This window comes from Xenopus laevis, chromosome 6S (genome assembly GCF_017654675.1).
Source record: "Xenopus laevis strain J_2021 chromosome 6S, Xenopus_laevis_v10.1, whole genome shotgun sequence".
Classification (NCBI taxonomy): Eukaryota; Metazoa; Chordata; class Amphibia; order Anura; family Pipidae; genus Xenopus; species Xenopus laevis.
This window is the reverse complement of record NC_054382.1, coordinates 99,384,063-99,406,497: the sequence shown is the minus strand read 5'-3', so window position 1 is coordinate 99,406,497 and position 22,435 is coordinate 99,384,063. Positions and strand designations below refer to the sequence as shown.

Here is a 22,435-nt window from a genome sequence, read left to right as displayed (position 1 = left end):
ATTTGACCAAACTCCCATCCTCAATTTTACCTTATTTATCAATCAAATAACTTGAGAATTTGTTACAGGAAAAGATTCGAATTGGACAAATTTTTCATAATTAACACCCGGAAACTTTGAATTTTTTGTATTATTGCCTGAAAACAACAAATTATTTGAATTGGCATACAATGTAAAAGTACATTGTACAATCCAATTGTAAAAGGGACATCTGCCATTTACTTTACTGAAAAATTTGTGTTTTCATCTTTAAAACCATCTTTAAAACCCCAAAATGTGGGTTTTAGTAAATAACCCCCTTAATGTTCCCCCCTCATTCTACATTTACCCGTTTTTTGTGGTTTTCCTAAAAAAGTAAAGTAAAGGTTCTACTGTATGTAACTAATAAGCGATTTTACAAAGAGAGCACATGAAACTAAACCTACAAGTAGGTAGAGAGTACTTAAAAAATGGCCAATGCTATTCATGAAATAACAAGTACTCAACGCAAAGCAATTACGTCTTGCAGAAAAGAGGCAAAAATTGCTCCATCTTCAAGCAGGTGTTAAAAATTTACAATGCACAATTAAGATTTGCAATGCATTAAATGCCTAATGAAGAATATTACATTGTGACATGAAAATTTATTTTTGCAGATTTGTTCTCTTTCTAAATTTTATTACATTTCCCTCATAGCTTTCAAGAAACAGGGTTAGATCTGAACATCTTCCCATAAGAGGCATCAATCACTTTCAAATCTGAAGACAACAGCATCCATCACTTTAATGTGGAAAGCTAAAACATGTGTCACCTCCTACTGGGTAAATAGTAAAAAATAAACGTACACCACAGTTCATGATTGTACAATCCTTACCACAGTAGAATTTGTTAAGGACAAAGACATTTTGTTGATGTAGTTCACCGTTTTTAGTATCCTGCTGCATGATGCATGGTCAATCTGCAGTAGCAGGTAAACTGCATTCGAATGTCCCAACCTGGTTGCATCATCAGGCTAACAGGGAAGAGGGAATACCAATATGTATTTGTTTATGAGCTTGCAAAAAAATAAAATTGTGGACAGCTTAAAATGTCCTTACTAATTAAATTCATTTTACAAAACACAGTGGGCTATTATCACACAGCTAGTGGCCCACAGATTAATCTCATACTTATCACATATACCAAAATGAGGCCTCAACATCTCTATTATAACAAACCAACTAAAATATGACAGAACTGCATATTTGTCAAATTTCCTTCTTTCGGCCACAATACAAAGCACATTTTTCAAAAAACAGTGGAATTTGGTCAGACAGTGCAACCCTATTATCATTATTCAGCACTAAGTGGGTTATTTACTAAACTCCGAATGCAAAAATCCCAAAAAATTTGTGATTTTTTAGTATAAAATTGGACTTGTAAAAAATCACAAATATTTCAGAATTTATTATTAGTGATGGGTGAATTTATTCGGCAGACGCGAATTCGCCGGCGTAAAAAAAAATGGACGCCGCCGTCCATTTTTTTTGGATGTCGCGCGCAATTTCACCAAAAACCGATGCCGGCGTCAAAAACCGTTTTGCTAATTTCGCGGGGAATTTGCGAATTTTCCAGTGAAGCGAAAAGCCCCAAATTCGCCCATCAGAATCAGAGGATGGAAAAAGTCAGAATCAGAAAATCCGGCATATCAGACCTGTCGAGGTTGCATATAAGACAATGGGAGAAGTCCCAATGATTTTTTGATGTGTGATGTGTTTTGTGCAATACTCTGAAGATTTCAGTAAAAAAGCATATTAAATCAGAGTTTTCAGGTGGAATATCCGAAAAAAATCTTGAAATTTGGATTTTTCCTGCAAAACACATTTTTTGGGAAAATCTAATAATAAATAAGTGGAATAAACCTGTGCGTATGTAATCTGAGTTTTTGTCAGAACATGTTGAGATAAATTCGGACTTTGACCCCCTCAGAGTAGGTAATAATGTTGGACTAGCCCACCAGGATACCATGAAAACTCCCAGTGGGCCCAGATGTCAGTGGGCCCTCTTGCTTCTAACCATTTGGCCTATTTCACATTTATTCCCTATTTCTTTATGGGGAAAAAGAGGCTTAATAATGAAAGTATAGAGTATAGTAAGTAGCTATAAAAGACGCAACTACGCAATCTACGCAACTACGCAATCTACGACCAAAAAAACATAGGAAAGCCTATGGGGACCTTCCCCATAGGCTAACATTGCACCTCGGTAGGTTTTAGGTGGCGAAGTAGGGAGTCGAAGTTTTTTTAAAGAGACAGTACTTCGACTATCGAATGGTCGAATAGTCGAGCGATTTTTAATTCGAATCATTCGAGTCGTAGTCGTAGACGAAGGTCGAAGTAGCCAATTCAATGGTCGAAGTAGCCAAAAAAATCATTTGAGATTCTAGGTTTTTTTTATTCTATTCCTTCACTCGAACTAAGTAAATGTGCCCCTAAGTGTCCAAATAGTTTTGTGCATGTTTTCAAACTGAAAAATCAATGGTCCAAATAAATGGCATAACTCATATTCAATACAGAGCGTTTGCATGACATCCACTTTTAGAGATGTTATTGTGGTCGAACCGATACACATTTTTGTTGTGTTTCGCAGCTACTGTATTGAGAAATCCATATTAAATATAACGTCTTTATATGTTATAAAAGCCTGAAATGCCAGGAACATCAGTTTAACATTGAGATTTAGTGATAGCATAAATAAATCTCTTAATCATATATATGCTTCCATTTTGACACAAGATCAATAACGTTTCAGGAGCATTAAATAGTTTTGTTATCACTGTGCTGTGTTTAAAAGTAATACTAAAGATCAGTTTGTGGAGAGGGAACACGTTTTATGCAGGTGAATAGGCATGCCTGGAATTGCCCGCTAATTTACTGTCCCAATAATAAATATGGTAGTAGTACAGACTAATTTCTTTTTAAATACGTTCACCCTTGTGCGCTGCCTATCTCAATGGACAATGTTTTCAGAGGGTATTTCAGAAAGGGGATTCAGAAAGTTTCAAGCTTACCCAGACCAGTAGATCTACTGGTCTGGCTGGGAAAGCCACCATCATTCCTAAATTCACAGACTATGCTTATTGTCATGGCCCTTTTACACACATCCAATTCCATTAGAGCCTTGACACCTTGCACTAGGGTCTTAAACAGTAGGAAACAGTCTTCAAAATATTTAGGGTGTCATTTACCATGATCATGAACCTTGCTAAAACACTAAGGGCAGAGCTGGCTGGTGCAATATAGTTATGTACAGGGTACCTTTGCAGCCTGCACCCACAAGCAGCCCCTTAAAAGGATTCTGTCAAGGGAAAATAGTTAATATTGCTTCTCCAGCAGAATCCTGCACTGAAATCTATTTTTCAAAACAGCAAACAGATTTTTTTTATATTTCATTTTAAAATTTGACATGGGGCTAGACATGTTTCTATTTTCCCAGATGCCCTTAGTCATGTAGCGTGTTCTCAGTCACTCAGTTAGACTTATATAACCCCATATATGACATTATGACAAGACCTATGTCTGTCAGTGCTAAAGGCAGGGCAGGGTGCAAAGTGCACTTGTTTTTTGCACTCAACTCTCCTAATGTACAGTACAAGGAAGCAGGAGAGAGATCTAAATTTAATATTATAGAAAAAAAAATTAAATAAAGAAGGTAGAGTAATATCAGAGAAATGTGGGATAGACTGTAGAGGGATAGAATGCAATGCATACTCTATATGTCGCTATATCAGTTTAATAACACAAAGAATGGTTTATTTCAGTAAGACAAATGACTTTTGGATAAAGTGATTGTTTTATTAGGTCCTCTTTCCAGACTTTCATCTTACCCTATGCAAATACATATCAGTTCTTTGGATTGAAACATTAATTTGTATTTCCAGCAGCATTGCAGTCTCTGCTTTACATAGTTCACGCCTTAACAAACAACCTTGCCATGACTTACACAACTGGAGTAATTAAGTTTTAAATACATCTTATTGTACTTATACCATCTAGGTGAAATTCATTATAGTACTGCAGGTTCCTGGAAATGGCATCATTTCTTATACCATTCTACACTGAAAATCTCAGTTTTTTAATTCACACCAGAAAGGAAGACACTAATTCCAGGTACTAAAAGTTTTAATAGCTGAGCTTTACATCAATTGACAGCAGGCTTAACCTCTGAATTGGATGCAATGTTGCCATCCAAAAAGGGAAATTGCAAAGCACATTCCAGGTATAGTTATTTTCCTAATTTAAGGTGCAGTATGAGCTAACCTAATTTAACACTCTAAACAGTCACTGTAATTCATAAAGCAAGACCAGATTAATCTCTAGAATGAGCAGCTGAGGACACACACTACAGAAAAGCATAGGCAATGGCTTCCCAAGAGGAACTCAGTTGCAGACAACGCATAGATGCAGATGTGCACTTGCTTGTTTGTGGACAGTGCTGAACAAGAACCAGATAGATGTGCTCTGTGTTATTCAGGATCTAGACCATTGAGCATGAAAACGTTCTGTTCAATTAAAGAAAGAAAGGAAGGAATATTATTTGCTTAAGCTTTCATATCCAAGCTCAGATGCAACTATAATAGTATCTTTTCCTAGCATTCTTCTTTGCTAAAAAGTGCAAATTGCAAACTATTTTTGGCAATAGTTTTCCTTTAGATAAAAGAAAGGCAATGTACCAATGCACAGATCAAGAAAGGTTTTACTATATTTGGGATAAAAAATATGGATCAAAGAATTTTTGGTTGACTGCTTTCCTTCTTAAGGACTAGATTGCACCTAAAGAATGGCTGTTAATCCACACTTAACCAGTGCATTAATTAAGGGGAGTTTCTCTATGTGATCATTTAATATTTTCTTATTTTTTGAAAGTACTATAATTGTACCAAATGCAAATTACTTTGAGCACTCATGCTATATGACTTGTATTCTTTATATATCCTTAAAAAAATTTCAGGCAAATGAATTGTCAAAATACCAATGCTTAGACAACACATATGCTTTCTGAAAACGAATAGCAATACTGCTTAACTATCCCCTCCATATGCATACTAGAGACATGCATTGAGTTGGGTACCCTCAGAATACCTGCAAAGCAGCCTGGGTTTTGAACAGTTCCCACTTTCCTGGCCCTGCGGACAGGCCACAGGTACCCAGCTAAGGTTCCCAGCTAAAGTGCTGTGTATCGGTTGGGTTGCAGGTCAGCTGGTCAGGCATGGGTCTGCACCACTGGACCCAGACAGGTCTGTAATGTATACTATGAGACATACTGTTGCTCCTTGATATTTTGCTGATTTCCGGTCAGAAATCAATTGGGAAGACTTATCAGTTTTCTATAGCATTTGTAATATACTGTATAATTTGTTCAAATTGGTGTGTCTGCTAAACCTTGTAGTTTAAAGGAGAACCAAACCATAAAAATGGCTAAAAATGACATATTTTATATATGAACTTATTGCACCAGCCTTAAGTTTCTGCTTCTCGATAGCAGCAATGATCCAGGACTTCACACTTGTCACAGGGGGTCACCATCTTGGAAAGTGTCTGTGACACATTCTCTGTGGGCTCTGAGCAGCTGTTGAGAAGCTAAGCTTAGGGGTTGTTGCAAATTATCAAGCAGAAATTGAGGTCGGCTTGTAATATAAGCTGATGCAACAGGGCTGATGATTCAATTCTAATGCTAGTTGCACTGGTTTCTGTGTTGCTATGTTGTAATTATCTGTATTAATTACTAATCAGCCTTATATTGTGACATTTATATTTAATTTGTACTGTATATTGTGAGTGAATCCCTAAGCTCAGTAAGTGACAGCAGCACAGAGCATGTGCAATGAACCAGCAGAAGAAGAAGGAGATGGGGAGCTACTGGGGCATCTTCAGAGGCACAGCAATTCACTGCTAAAGGACTGTGGTTGCCTTGGGCTGATCCAGAAGCCCAAAACATAATGTACAACATTTCTAGTCTACTTCTTTAGTTAATCTTTAGTTTTCCTTTAAGTTACACAGAACTTAATGTATAAAATGTTTTCCCTATTGGTCAAATGATACGATACAATTTATTTATTTTATAATCAGCCTTCATACAAATGCATGTGCAAAAAAATGAAAGGTGAATAAAGAATCTTGCCAGTTAATGTATTTATGTTTATAAATTATCTTTTAAAAAATTAAACACTGCCAGGATAGAAACAAGATGCTATGCACGTTTCCAGCTTTGAGAGACCTAACACTAAGTCAGATCTCTTATAAATCACAAGGAAGAACAACACACATACAGTATTGCTATGTCTGCCTTGTTAAAAATAAAAAAAGAGGAATCCCTTGGTGCTTTAAGACAAATAAATGCAAGAATCTGTAGAACATAGGGAAGGAACTAGTGGACTAGAAATATTAATTTCTAATGTAGATTTCTAAACAAGTCAGTGTTCCATTCTAGAGTAGAATAGGGAATGATTTATAAAGTAAAACAGTAAACTCAAGAGTCAATCAGAGATTAAGAACTACAGTATATCGGGATAAACGGTTATACTAAAGCAAGATATTGTGATGTCTAAATCCCAGTTTCTAGTAAGCTTATTATCTTCCATGAGGGTGTTCTATATTACCTGAGAGTTATTAGACATGAATAATAATCTTGGCTGGTGGTTATATTTATGGATCGCTGTGGAAAGCCTACCATAAAATCAAATATACAAACTGTTGAAGAACCTTTTAAAAAGGCTATTTTTTAATAAATGCAAGGTTACTGCAATGATTCATACTGTACATTGCCTCAGCACACATGTGATGATGTGTACAAAAAAATTACCTTGTACTATAAATAAAGTTCATGTGTGGCAGTGATGAATTCTTATGTCTTAGGTTTCAACATTAGCGTGTATATTCACCTGATGTTTGTGTGGATTTGTTTCCAAAAGCATATGGTATTTTCCCTAATGGGTATCTGTGTGTGTGTAGGTACGTATGTAGGAAAATTTTTACATAGTTAAGTTGGGTTGAAAAAAGTTCATTCCCTCTAAATTAACCCCAGTGCATAAAAATACTTTCATACATACCTACTTATACACTCACATAGGGGCAGATTTATCAAAGGTCGAGGTGAATTTTCGAATGAAAAAAATTTGAATTTCGAGCTATTTTTTGTGTACTTTGACTAGGGAATAGTCCAAATTCGATTCGGATGAGAAAAAAAATTTGAAAATTCGAATATAGAAATTTATCATATACTGTCTCTTTAAAAATTCGACTTTGACCATTCTTCATTTAAAACCTGCCAAATTGCAGTTTTAGCCTATGGGGGACCTCCTAGAACCTATTTGAAGTCAATTGGTTGACTTTGAAAAATGTAAGTTTTTTTTGGGAAAAACTTTGAATCAAATTCGATCGAATGCGCTATTCCTTCAATTCGTACGATTCTAATTTGGCTGAATACAGACCTATTAGATTGAAAACAAACCTATTAAACCCAAAAAAAATGTTGGTCTTTTTGAATTCAAATTTCGAAGTTATTTCAATTCAAAATTCGACCTTTAATAAATATGCCCCATAGAGTATGTTAAATGTATATTCCAATATCTACACTTACAAAACAATCACAATAGCTTTGGATATTATGCTTGTTCAAGTAATCATAAAAGTCACTCTTAAAGGCACTCATTTGCAAATACAAGATGACCCGGCAGGGCATTCCTCAACCTTGATATTCTACCATTAAAGTTCAAATCCTGCATCCCTTTTACCAGTTTAGTTCTTAAAGACTGAAGGCCAAAACTGCACACAAATTATGTTTTCATCCCTTGAGTTCCTTTTTTAATGCAGAATTGTATTTGTTTTAATCACCACTAAATGACAGCTTGTTATTCATAAAAATCCAAGATCTTTTAAAATTATGGATACCCCACAATCCATAAAAAATCCCCAGATCCTTTTCAATTAAGGATGCCCTCAACCCACTAGCTTTAATATATCTCAAATTTGTGTAATTTCTACCAAAGTGCATAACCTTAACATTGAACCTCATTAGTGAGGGGTGAATCTGTGCAGTTTCGATTCGCTGCAAAATTTTCGAATTTACAGCGAAATTCGTGAAACATCCAAATCAGTAGGTACTATTTACTGATCTGCTGCAAATTTATGATTGGTTTTCATTGGTTTCTAGACCTGGATCTGCTGATCTGTAACACCAAATATGATTATAAACAATTCATGAGGATGGAAAGATTTGAAACACATCCTCTACAATTGAGTATGAGTAATGAGTAAATGCTAACACTATATACTGTAAGAATGTAGAAAAAAAGATATATATATGCATAGCAGGCACAGATATTAGAAAGAATAAAGGTGGTCACTTACTGCCACATTTTTATTTATAAAATATGAAAATGTAATTTATAATACTTCTCACTGTTTTTATTGTAATACATTTTTATTTTTTTACCGCTGATTAAATTAAAACGAGAACATTAATTTAATTTAAAAGTACTTAAATGCTCATGCAAACCATAGTCTCGTAAATTATTTTATGTGCTCCTTGGATTGTTGGTGTGCTTTTATTTTAATGGAATTTTAATAATTGGATGTAAGCAGGGCTTTTATCAAGTTATCTATTTCAGTGTTGGAAGGAGTCTTTAAAAGGCATAGCAAGTGGAAAATATAAAAGACTTCTGCCTTACTACCCAGATGAGAACATAAAAGTCTCATTACCATATAAAAGAGGCCAGCTGTTGCAGCTGCTCCACGCTCACTAGAATTGTGCTAAAAAGAGTTTGTTGTCTCTTGTGTAAATTTCCCCACAGTTTTTCCATATGACGCTGTTATGTTTAAACAAAATGTTTTGCTTATCTGTAGATAATTCACCTCTTGTGCACACTTGCTAGGCTAAAAACAACTTAAAATTAATATTATGGTCAAATACATATCATTACATTAATTGTGAATCAACTTTGAACAGAGAAATGATACAGGTACTACATAGTAACTGTTGCACGGGCATATTACTGGTTTTATTGTATTTTTATTCAGAGAGCACTAGCCTATGCAGTACTCAGCACAAAAAATGTTTCATAAAAGGTCCAAAAACTGTTTAAAGTTTTCTACCATATATGTTTGGGTTAATTTGAAGATTACTTCTCTAGTACAGAGAAGTGGAGAAGAATTTGATAACTTTGAATTGCTTTGAATATAATGAACTAAATGAATGTTTTAAAAAGAAATTTCCCTGTATGGTTACCAACCCTAAACCCATACACACCAATGGTATGCTAAAAAAAATAAATCAAAACTTGTCATGGCAATTTTCAAAAGCTTTGAATGATAGGAATAAGAATGAAACCTGGCTTTCAAATCACTACTAATCTAAATTTGATATTCCAAACACTTTTTTTTAGAGATTAGTTTTTTTTTAGAGATTAGTTTTTTTTAATTATTTGTGTAATTATTTAGCTTGGATCCTATTTTTTTAAACCACAATATAATACTATAAAGAAATACTAATGAGTTTTCCATGAGACCGAATAATTTCAACTTCTTTAACTTGGACATGGAAGGCATAAACTCAGAGAACATACTTTGCAATACCAAAGGGAACACTGCAAAAGATTCTCATGTCTCCTGCAGAGAACTGCATACTTACTTCATAGTAGAACACGTTGACCTCTTTACTGCAGTTGTCAAGGGCATGTACCATAGAGAATTCTACAACAGCTTTAAAAATGAAACTATACTTCTGCACCTCTGTGCATCAACATTTGTTCCTTCTTTTATACAAGCCAGCTGTTAGCAGTCCAGCAGGAAAATATGTAGCAATAATAACCATTATTTATTTGTGTGCAATATTTTTACCTTATCATTATAAACTATTATTCTGAAAACGTAACAATTCAGAAAATTCAATATGCACAGATTTTAAGTGAGACTAAAAACATCTTACAAATATTTGCTACAAGATGTATTTTTTGGTCCTTCAGAGGAACAACTCTTTATGCCTAGCTTCATTTTAAATGTCTTTTTCAACACTTTATGGAGATCTAAGCAGTTATCATTTTTCGGCTGCACTGTGCCATTTTATTGTGAGTGGATTGTAGATGATGGATCGCTCATAATAAACATGCTGGCTTTAGAGTAGCATATAAAATTTTCCGAATGAACAGAAATCGGATAGACGAGAGCACTCAAATTCTTGTATCTTTCCTCTATTTGATAAATATACTGCAGGAAATATTTATAAACCTCTCCAAATAAAGTTATCCAGAAAGCTCTGAACTACGGAAAGCCTGTCTCCCATAGACTCCATTATAATCAAATAATCCAAATTTTTAAAAAGGATTTCCTTTTTCTCTGTAATAATAAAACAGTAGCTTGTACTTGATCCAAACTAAGATATAATTATTCCTTATTGAAAGCAGAACCAGCCTATTGGGTTTATTAAATGTTTACAGGATTTTCTAGTAGACTAAAGGTATAAAGATCTAAATTATGGAAAGACCCATTATCCGGAAAGCCCCAGGTCCCGAGCATTCTGGATAATATGTCCCATATCTGTATCATACTGTTTCATGTTACTTATTGCTGTAACGGGATTGCTTTAAAATAATCATAGTGAAAACAAATATATTGTTAAAAAGAAAGAAAATGTTGTTTTCTTTTAATTGTATGTTCTGTGTATGAATTAAGAATAGTCTCTGGCAATAGGAAGAGACTGCAAAATAATGCAGTGTTTATTATCCAAGTATAATAAAATATATTTTCTAATAACCAATATGTTTTAATTTGCATACTGTTTAAGTAAACGATTTGTAGATTAAGGAGACTGCCAGATATTATTTATAAGAAGCTATGAATGAATGAAAACATGGTTCACAGCAATGTTTCCAACAGTGATAATTTTCTGAAAAGGTAAATCCTAAAATGCTGTTTTAAGAAAAAACTATTTTCCAGTTGTAATCTAGAAAGATATGTTTGGTAAGGCATAAAGGGCAACTAATGCACTGCAAAGAAATAGACTAGGGATTTGTTTGTTGCTGTATATGTCTGACGGGCAAACTTATAAAAGCATGTGATAGATTTGCAGTTTGGGTATTGCAGAGGCAGTACTGAAAAATAAAGCAATTGTTCCTATTTCAAAAACTGTATACATCTGGTTTACTAGCCACAGACTACAGCTCACAGATCTAAAGAACCATTATATAGGTTTGTCTGATGGTTTTCACAATTGTAGCTACATCAAAGATCTTGTATTGAAAGCTGTCTTCAAATACAATTTCTCAAATTGATAAAAACTGTACACCATCATGTTATCTAGTTGTTTCAGTGTTGTTGAGATATAATTAGGCATCAGTTGGAGTAGCTGGTGTGAGGATAGACTTTGTTATAGCTCGCTACACAAGTGAAAATTAGGGTCAGGGCAGTTAGTGAGCAGCCTAATGCTCCGAGCAGAGTAGAAGGATTAGTAAGTACTGGGTTTCAAGATTTAAAGGAAAGCAGTACATTCCACAGAAGTTCCACTTGGAAGGCCTTGTTCTTGGGGATTGGACACTTTTGAGGGAATACTGTTCAGTCATTAATACTTGAATATAACAAGTACAGTTAGAAATGCCATCTGTGATCTAATTGCTTATTAGTTGCACTGCTTCACCTTAATTCATTCTCCAAGCTTATAGCTTATGACTGGGTCCAGTTGAGAGTCACAGTTTCCTCTACTAATACATTGAGGGCCCATTTTGAGTAGCACATAATGCCTGTTATGTTAAGAATTGCTGGGAGTATACCCTAACCTGGCTAGAATGAGGGCAGATAAAAGTAGCAGAGTAACAACACTGCATTTACCCATAATGTTATAGAATGATTATGTAAATGGGCAAAGAAATGCATATACTAAAATGTATTTTAGTAGCAGTCCCACATAAGGATTATAAATAAACCCAGATATCCCTTTATCAATAAGCTATAAAAAATGATTGTAAGACAAAGAAGAATCAGATACAGAAATCAGAAATCAGAACAAGAATTTGTTTAAGATTTGTTTAAACCAATTCCTGTTATGGGGTTTAGATACCCTTTAAAGGTGTATCTATAAAATGTGTGTGAAATGGTTTCCACCACCACCAAAAATGCATAAACAAACAGCTAGCTCTGTTTTCCTCAAGTGTGGATTAATGCCATTCATTACTGTCACAGGAAAAAGTCACATTTTATTTTCACACAACCCCATGATATTTGTCATTATTTGAGACCTGCTGTAACTCACTGAAGTCAATGGGACAAATTCAGTTGGCAAAAAAAATTCTGGTATGAAAACTGCTGTAGAAAGTGATCATGCTAAGTATACCTACAAATTATAAACTAGCAGCATTTTACGGTGTACTGTGACAATTTCTGGTATTTTTCAGTGCCCTGTTTTTACATGTTTTAAAAATGTCCCTTAATATACCATTGTCCGTCGTACACTATGCCATTTTCAATTCTGCATTTATGGTAGCTAACATTATCAAAGTTATTCTGACTTGCAAGAAATCATCCAAGCCAACCTTCAAAAAAAATTTAAACTACTTTTCCAAAGGACAGAACAACCTGTACCTTGCGCTTTTTTAATTTGAGGGAGGGGGAAATGTTGTGCTTCCCCGGCTCCTCAAGGACAATGGGAAATTGTCTTTGAATTAATGCACTACCTACTGTTGTTATTGATGACACAATAAACACTGCAATATATCAAGGCCTGTCTGTACATAAACTACCTGAGCTTTGTGAGGTACTGCATTATGCACAGTATGACTACCAGTCATCATTTTATATTTGGGCCATGAGTACTAATCCAGCAATTTAATGTTCACGTTTAAGGGTTGGCACGTCTATCAAAACCCAACTTCTGATTTATCAGTGTGTAACATCAAGAAATATTTAACAATGAGTAAATGCTCCATTAAAGACAGGCAAGTGCTGCAGGGGTGGTTATGGACAAACTTCAACTCTCAGCCACCAGTCGTTTTTCAAACAGGTAAGGCAATTAGTGATGGGCGAATTTATTCGCCAGGCGTGAATTTGCGGCGAATTTGCGCGATTCGCCGCCAGCGAATAAATTCGCGAAACGCCCATGAAAATTCGCGGAAAAAATTTGCAGGCGTCAAAAGAAAATTTTCTGAAAAAACGGACGCCAGCGTCAAAAACGGGCCATTTCGTGAATTTTTCGCCGTTTCGCGAATTTCGCGCGAAATTCGCGAATTTTTCGGCGAAGCGAAACTGTGCAAATTCACCCATGACTAAAGGCAATGAATAAATCCTATCCTTAAAATCAATTAGGAACACAACAAAGATAGGGCACACATGCAATCTTTGGTTAAGTAAATTTAGCTAAGTTAATAGATTTTTTTTTGTCTAAGAAGAAATAAGATGTTGCTATAGTTATTTGATTATGTATTTGATTATGTATACTGTGGAATGAAGCTTCCAGCAATGTGACATAAAAATATTATGACATAGGCATATTTGATGACCAACACATTCCAACAGCAGCAAACTGTATCCATAAATACATAACATAATTGCAGGTCTTCACTTGCAATATTTACTTAAATTAATAAAATGCACAGAGAATGTGCCAATCTTCTGTTTCTAAACAATTCATCATTGCCTGTAGAGAAGTACATTAAGCAAACTTTAAGTGATTATGAAGTTTATTTGGTTTAAACAAATGGATCTGTTTCGTTACTTCAACCCAACAGTATATACAGTAGCAAAGGGTAATGTTTGTTTCCTCTTATCTGTGTGACTTAATTACAACTCTAGCAAAAGCCAGCAGTTCTTTCATACTTCATGCCAAAGGTTCTATAGTTGATCAGGATCAGTACCACTGTCTCACAAGTTACTAGATAGGATTCATTATATTTGCTGTACTGCTTAGGAAAATGATTCTTAGCTGAGTCAAAACAAAAACATATGAAATCTGATATCCTTAAGGCAAATAGCAATAGTTTTAAAGCTTCTACTAAAAATGAGAGAATTATTAATTGAATGGATAATTACAAGTGAATCAAGTGCCTCTTAGAAATATACAAAACATTAAAGTAATTAAATAATTAGCAGATATGATCCCCCAAAGTTATAAAACAAGGCTACACTTACATTAAGGCACCAATTTATCAGATGTCAAATTTGAGGGATTTTCACTATTTAAAAAAAATATGCAGCAAACACGAATATATCCGAGAATATTCTTCAGAACCTTGACTAGCTTTATTAAAGAGATTTATTAAAGAAAAAAACACAAAAAGTCACCAAAAAGTCTTAAGCAACTTTATTTTATTTTTCCCTAGTTTATTAAAACATTTGAATGTAACGGTGTGATTGTTGCTTGTGTGCGACCTTTTTTGTGAGACTATTTTGCCTATTTTGAGTGTTTTTTTCTTAAATAAGCTAGTGCTTGAGTTAAAATAAATGCTTAAGGATGTGTTTTGTTGCAAGTTTTTATTCCGCAATCACCTTTTCCCCCAACCCCCAAAACAGATAAATCAGCCTCCCCAAGAGAATACAACATTCAGAAAACCACAAAATATTACCATTTGGCCAGCTTTTTGCAGTGAAAAAAATCAGATGCACAAAGTAAGGTCATAAAGTCCATTCCCTGCTAATTTTATAGGAACACTATGGAAAATGTCACATCTCCAACGTTATTATTTCAATAAACCTGAGCTCATTTACATATATGACTCAAAAGGTTATCCTGGTGCATAGACATTAATTAAGTGCAACAAAACTAACATGTCATTTAGGGGCAGATTTATCAAGGGTGAAATTTCAAAGTATAAAAAATGTCGAAATTCTACCATCGAATTGAAAAACTTTGAATTTGAATATCGAATTCAAAGTTTTTTCACTGAATTTGCCAATCGTATGATCGAATAAAAATCGTTCGAATCAAACGATTCGAACTATTTAAACGAATGATCGAAGGATTTTTATTTGATGCGTAAAGACTTTAAAAAAGTTTGTAGAAGGTCCCCACAGGCTAACATAGCACTTCGGCAGGTTTAATTTGGCAAAGTATTTTTTTAAAGAGACAGTACTTCGATTATCGAATGGTCGAATATTCGAACGATTTTTACCTCGAATCGAAGTCGAAGTAAATTCGAAGTCGTAGTATCCTATTCGATGGTCGAAGTATCCAAAAAATTACTTCGAATTTAGAATTATTTTACTTCGAAAATTCCCTTGAATTCACTTCGACCCTTGATAAATCTGCCCCTTAATGTCTGAGCAACAATGGTAAAAGGCAAAGAAAAGTAGACCATTTCTGTAGACTAATCTTTTTGATTGCCGACTGGGTCCCCTGTCATTGCTTATGGCCACCCAAAGGCAGACAGTACCACAGTATGTGAACCTATGCTCTAAGGAGAGAATACTAAGAAGAGACATTGCTTAGTGTGTTTTTCCCATATTTAGTGAAAAGCAACCTGTGTGATATTAGCCTACATGTTTAAGGCCCATCTAGGATATGCACTGTAGGATTGGACTGAGCACTTAGATAATGGAATATCGATACATTAGAGAGAGTCCAAAAAAGGTCAACAAAGGTGGTTAACATAGTAGATGAGGTTGAAAAAAGTCACGTGTATTCAACCTATTTGCCTAACAACTAATTTATTTATAAGAAGTGAAAGAAAACCCATCTGAAAAATTTGCCTGGGGAGGGGATTCCTTCCTCGATTCCAAGAGGCAATCAAATCAATCCCTAAATCAACTTTGTACTAAGGTTAATTTCAGAAACGTGGTATTTTATAACTTTTTAAAAAGGCATTCAACCCTTTGTAACCCAAACAGCCAAAACAACAGCCTCAGGGAGAATTTTCCAAAACTTCACAGTCCTTACTGTAAATAAAAACCTTTACACATCTTAAAATGGAACCTTCTCTAATCTAAATGGATCCTACTGGTGAATAAAGCATCTGAGACTTGTATGCCCCCATATATATTTATACAAAGCAACATTAATCTCCTCCCTTTTAGATTTATAGAACATGTAAAATTGAAACAAAACCCTAGTCTTGTTTCGATGAGAAAATAAAGCTTTCCAAAAATCTTGGTACATATTCATCAAGCTGTACGGAAAATGTGGTCAGCTGAGAAAAGTAGTAGCCTATGTAGTAGATGTCCAGGCCACATAACCTGAATTTTGGAATAGCTTATGTCACTGCCGCAGCATATCAATAATCATCCGAGGGGTGCACAAATATATAATAATATACTATGTATTAATATTCACTGGTAATCTCATTTTGGCACATACAGTACAGGCTCTTGGCTAGCACTATGGTCTTTTTAGGCAAATGCCATAGATTCTAGGTTGTACAACACTTAAAGGGTTAATACAGTAGATCAAAATAGTAAAAATACACCTTTGTGTATTCTAAATTTAATGAATAGAATTTTCACATGCTTTGTGTGTCTATACTTGCACTATTATGCTGGGGTTCTGTAAATTTCTGCCTTTTTATTGGGCCACTGTTTAAAAAATTCAAGTATTTTCTTTTTCCTTTCAAGTATTGCATGCAATGTGCATTGACATTTGGCATGTGTATTCTTTAATAATATGTAGTGGTAAAGTTTTGATTACCAGTTTCCAGCAAGTCTTGTTCCATTCTACTCACTCCTATTTAATTAGCCTGTAGGATTTGTCTGTAGGATGTTAGCCAGTATGTTTGTAAAGGCATTATATTATAATATAATTTGTAGAAGCAGCGAGTAGTTATTGTAGGGGTGCTACTTTATATATTTTAAAGGTGTTGAGTACAAATTAATGGATTAGTCTCAGAGTAGTCTCTGGACGCTCAGGGTTTATTTTACCCATAATGCTAACAAATTGTATTCTCTATTTAGTGCAATTTAGTATTTAAGGTTATTGCTATTTTATGACACACAATTTGCACTTAGTTGTAGTTTAGTGATATTTTCTGCACTCAAACTAAGCTGTAGTAGGTGAATTTGTTAATTCATAGGGCATAGAGTATCAGCTAAAAAGTGGGGGGAAACTTTTCTTTTTAATGTCTTAAGAACGTACAGCCAGATATTAGAATGATTTCTCGCAATCTGACAGTTGGTTCTTACTTTTGAGAAACCTAAAACAGGATCAAAAATAATTGGAGACAGGAGGAAATATTGCACTGAGAATTCGGAAATAGAAGTCAACATATAGAAAAAGATAAACCAAGAAATTGATTGAGATTCTTGGCCTTATATTGACATCAAGACATGTTGTTTTTTCTAATGCCGTAATCTAAAGTAAAATCATGAGTTTACTATGTTAACTACATTGTACTGATACCTGGCTAGACACTAGACACTTTGGTTTGGAACTTTCAGTAAACACAGTATGCATTAAATAATCTATTATTAGCTAGGCATTGCAAACGTGTAGCATTATGTTTATGTTGAAAAACAGCAATTAGGTGCTATCAGTTAATCTTTAGGGTAATTTCAGTGTAGAAATGGATTTTCAGATAAACAAAAACAGCAATAGGACCATTTAGGCCACCAAATATGGATTTCTGCTATCTTAGTTAACAATACAAGAAACTCAAAGCAAACCAGCCAAAAACAAAAAACAATTTGGCATTGTGTAGCTTTTTGGATACAGGTTTCCAAATAATAGTTCCTATATTTTCCATCCTGTAAATTAATATTTTTTAGGGTAAGTCCACACTGGGCGTTTTGGGGAGATTTGGTCGCCTGTCGACTAATCGCCTCGTCTTTGCGGCAACCAATCTCCCCAAACGCCTTCCCTGACTCTGAGCCGGCTTAAAATGAAAAAACGCCGGCGCTAATCACACGCAGCGGTTCGTTTTCCAAAGTTGCCCGAAGTTGCCTCACAAGGAAACTTCGGACGACATCGGAAAATGAATCACCATGTGTGATTAGCGCCGCCGTTTCTTTTTTCATTTTAGCCGGCGCAGAGTGAGGTGTTTGGAGAGATTGGTCGCCGCAAAAACAAGGCGATCAGGCGACCAAATATTCCCAAAACGCCCAGTGTGGCCTGACCCTTATGGTCTACACTGTAACCTGTGTGTGTGGGTGAGACTGAAAAGGAAGCCTTTGTGTCTACACTTTACTGGAGAGAAAAGCTTCTTATCCCCAAAATAAACAAGCTGTTTCCAACATCAAAGACACACTATTTCATTTTCTAGTGTTATTCTACCGCATCATTTAAAGTTACACACTGATTTAATCTATGCTCTCCCCAGGTAATATGACTAATTTTAGGACTAGCTAATCTTTCCTTGTATGGTTCTTATCAAACAAGCGAAAACATCTGTTCCATTAGAAAATACAGAGTGGCTAATTATGTTGTTTTCATTACACACTAATGTTTCCTTTGGACACTGCAAAATGTGTTGAGTTCATTTGAAGGTTGGTGGAGGGATGTCTAGACATTACAGTGTTATTGTATTATAATATAATTCACAATATTTAGCACACAAACTCATTTCCTAAATGTAAAAGGTTTAACTGGTAAACCTTAGAGAAAGGAGCATGAAGAGAATAACATATCCCTTGAGATACTGCATATGGGAAAAAAGTAAATGTCTCTGACTGGATTGATGGATTTTTCCCCCCAAGAAGACTGATTTGCCATGAATCAATGTACATAGCACACTGTATGTCAACATTGACTAGAACACGAATGTACTGCAAATAGTTAGGTAAAGATTAAGCACTGGGAGACATGTTTGCTCCTTTATCTTTTATTAAATCAAGCAATGTGTTATCTGCAGTATCATGGATCTATATATTAATTTCTAATGAATTTACCACCTTTACCACTGAACCTGAATAAAACATCAGTGAGCAGGAGATTCCCTGAACAAATATACTGTATTAATTACAGTTTTTCTTTTACGCTTCTTATCTTACAGAAGGACCATTCATATATCCCCTTAGCAACATTATTGTATGAGCCTGGTGTCAGCGCAACACAATCCTTAATTATTCAAGTCATTCATCCTTCATTTCCAAGTAATCCTGGGAGGTATTATGTTTCCACATCTGGGTGCTGTTATATTTGGTTCATGCTCCATATAATGAAATCCACCTCCCGATTAGCATATTCGCCTATAAAGCTTTCCTAATAACTGGCATGCACTTTCCAGCACACCTACACCTTATTCATCAGGCCCAACATGAGGCTGGAAGATAAATTCCCATTCATACGCACATTTGATATTTTTATTTTTTGGTACAGCAAGCTGTGCGGTGACTTCAAAGAGAATCTCTGTCAAAGTTTATTCGACCCTCAGGACCCAGCAGAGCTGCCTGTTCCTCCTACACAGGAATGATTGGAATTGATCAAGCTTTTAGTATAATGCTACTGTTTTGCTATAAATCTGTGCAAGAGCCCTTTCCTGCTACGTCCTAATGTGTTGAACTGAACAGTTTCAAGAAAGGAATAAACGTTTACTCCAGTCTTTTGAGACCTGTACACACATAGACCATTTACAAGGACTAGTAGTAATCCGGTTATTTTTCTGCACAACTATGTTATATTATAAGTAGCTTACAACTAATCCCATGAACAGTTTCACTGTCCTAAAAATCAATCAATTTCAATGGCCAACAGTTTGTTGGGTGGCCCATTCCAACTGAGCCCAAATTCAGTGTGCCTGCAAATCATACTTATGGTCGAATTTAGGGTGGCCAGTCCTCCATGTGGCCTGCTCACATCTAACTCCAGAGAATAAATTTGCCCTGAAGTCTAAAGTCAATGAATGACCATTATAACATAGGTCTAAGAGGTAGACTGTTATTGGACTACAACTCCCAGCTATTCCATTACATGAAGCATATGTAGTTCAATAATAGCAAAATATCCCCAAGTTGAACCCCTGACTATCAAGCTGTCAGATGAGAGGAATTCTATAAATATCCAGTCCAGTTTCCATGCCTGTTTGCTGATAGCCTAGAAACTGCACTACTCTGCTGCCTGATGCGTGTATACAACATCCAGGTGCCAACACCATGAATTTATATCTAGGGTTTCTAAAATACAAGAGTATTGTATGTGTAAGTGGATACCATTTCAGCCCCCAAAAAAATATTACTACTATTTTACACTGTTCACTGTGCAAACTGTTCAAAACAGAAAGGTATCATTATTATTTTTTCTTGTTTAATGTCAGTTGTGGGTCCATGGCAGCAGCAACATCTGATGATGAAGTAGATGACACTGACTGCATTCAGATGGGAACTGACTGCACTGTATGGCTGGGCTTTAAAAAAAACACATTTCCAGTCCAAGAGAATACAGTATTCAGTGGGCAAACTACAGAGGAAGTGTCCAACATTGCAGAATATAACTGTAATGACAGGTACCTACCGGCCAAATGTACAAGGTGGTAATTCAGCAGGCACTGCAATTGGGCTGGAAGGGCACACTTGTGCAGGTTAATTCCAAACCATCTTCAGCCTCAGCTTTGCTTATTCTCTCTGTTGCTAAGAACAAAATGTATCCAGAATAGCCATGCTTTCAGAGAGACAGATGCCTTTAATCACGCTCACTTGCTTTTTATTCTCAGGGAAAAATGATTGAGATGAGTTAACTATCCAGTGTGAAGCTTTGCAACTGCAGCGCTTCTTTGTCCATCTCTATGCACTGGATTTAAGATCGCCTGGCAGCATTGCACAGAAACATCCTCAGCTCTAAGCTCGGTTCCACACAGTGGCAATTCAGCCTCACACAGCTGCAATTCTCCTCTCTGCTTCCAACTCTCCATCCACAGGCAGGCACGCCTCTTGTGAGCTCCCAGAAAATCTGACATGGAATCTGATAGGAAGGGAAAAAAAACTCTCTGGCTACAGGGCTCTCTAATGTTAGGCATCTTAATTGGATTTGATTTTGCACCCAGATGCTCTCCCCTCAATTCCATTTAAATTGAAATATAATCTCTGGCTTATGTTAGTGGTGTATTCTAAATTTCAATTATGTATTTGGTTATAAACTCCGCTCATAACCAAAGGCTGCATCACTGACAAAACCCTTGTCCATCTCCTGTTAGAATGAGCTGTGCTTTATTAAAAGTGCTAGGCAATAATAATAATGCTAATGATATTACAGAACCCATTTTAACATTAACTTTTAGCCTGCCTGTATCCCTTGCTAGTGTTTTATTTGTATAAAAGGTCTGTATAACCAGCTCCTCAGATTACCCCTTTTAGGGCTGAACTCCACAGACGTTTTTTCTCACATCGGCATGCGGCGACGAAAAGTCAAATGCAATCGCAGGTGTCAAAATATAATTGGACTGAACGAAAAGTCGCAGGTAAAAACTACACGGTTAGACTGTCGGATGAAGACACTGCTTTCTGTATAATGTAGTTTTTACCTGCAACTTTTTGTGGGGTCCCATTATATTTTGACACCTGCGACTACATCGACTCCTTGGCACAATGTGGAGTTCAGCACTTAGGGTAAAACTACACAACGGCTTTTCATCAGATTTTTGATTTTGTAAGTCCGATTTTATCTGATCCCCCATGCAACACCACGCCACGCAACAGCACAAGATTTTGTAGGATGCTACAAAATCTGATCCCTCTAGGCTAGAATGTAAAGTCAGATCAGATAAAGTTGGATGGAGACTTTTCTTCATGCGTTTACTTCTGACAGTCAATATATTGTCAGATGAAGACGCAGAATACAGCATTTCCATCCCACAGTGGTGTCAGATGCGACTACGTCCAATTTGTTGAATGTGTTTTGTCAATCCAACAAATCCTACAAAAGCACTCATGGAGTTTAGCCGTTACGAGGGGAATTTTTTTTTTGTACATGAATTCTTATCAATTAACAAGTGTCATTGGTTTGTTTTAATATTAGTTGTGTTACTTCTCATTTTGTAGGGGTCAGTAAAATACAGGAATCAGTGTACAAAGTGCAAAAAAAGATGCTGCCAGACAATTTTTGGTACGCTACATGCTTTATCCAGCATTGTGTATGTTTCCGCAGGCCTCTGTGCTCATTTTTAGAGAGCAGAGACTGGCGGCATGCCACTTGAATCAAGCAAAAATCAAGTTTATGTGTTCTCTTAAACTTAAGGTATTTGTTGCAGGAAAAGAAACCACTAAAAAGCAAATAAACACTCACTGGTAAAACCCTGGGCCAATGCAATTTTCTGCTGATAGGAGCATCGGCCTAGGGTTTCAGGTAAGTCAATACAAGCACTTGGGGTGCCTAATATTTGGCACCCCCAAGTGCACAAAGCCTTTCCTTCTCCTTTAAATTCCAAGCCTGAGGGCTGATAAGCCAAAATGTAAATGAGCAGCCACGAAAAGAAAATATCTGGTAATTGAGTTTCAAGTTAACTAACCTTTGAAGTTTGGTAGATATATATGCTGTGAGTGAAAAATGATTAAGTGAGTGTATTGCTGTAAATGTAAATAAG

General features: G+C 35.7%; 1 protein-coding gene across 1 annotated transcript in view; it reads right to left on the bottom strand.

The window, feature by feature from the left end:
- Window positions 1-20,771, bottom strand: part of sntg1.S (syntrophin gamma 1 S homeolog) — a 194,788-nt gene extending 174,017 nt beyond the window's left edge. The window contains exon 1 of the mRNA XM_041567862.1: window positions 20,371-20,771. The gene's annotated coding sequence lies outside the window, so the exon portion shown is untranslated. The remainder of the gene's footprint in view (window positions 1-20,370) is intronic.
- Window positions 20,772-22,435: the final 1,664 nt, after the last annotated feature.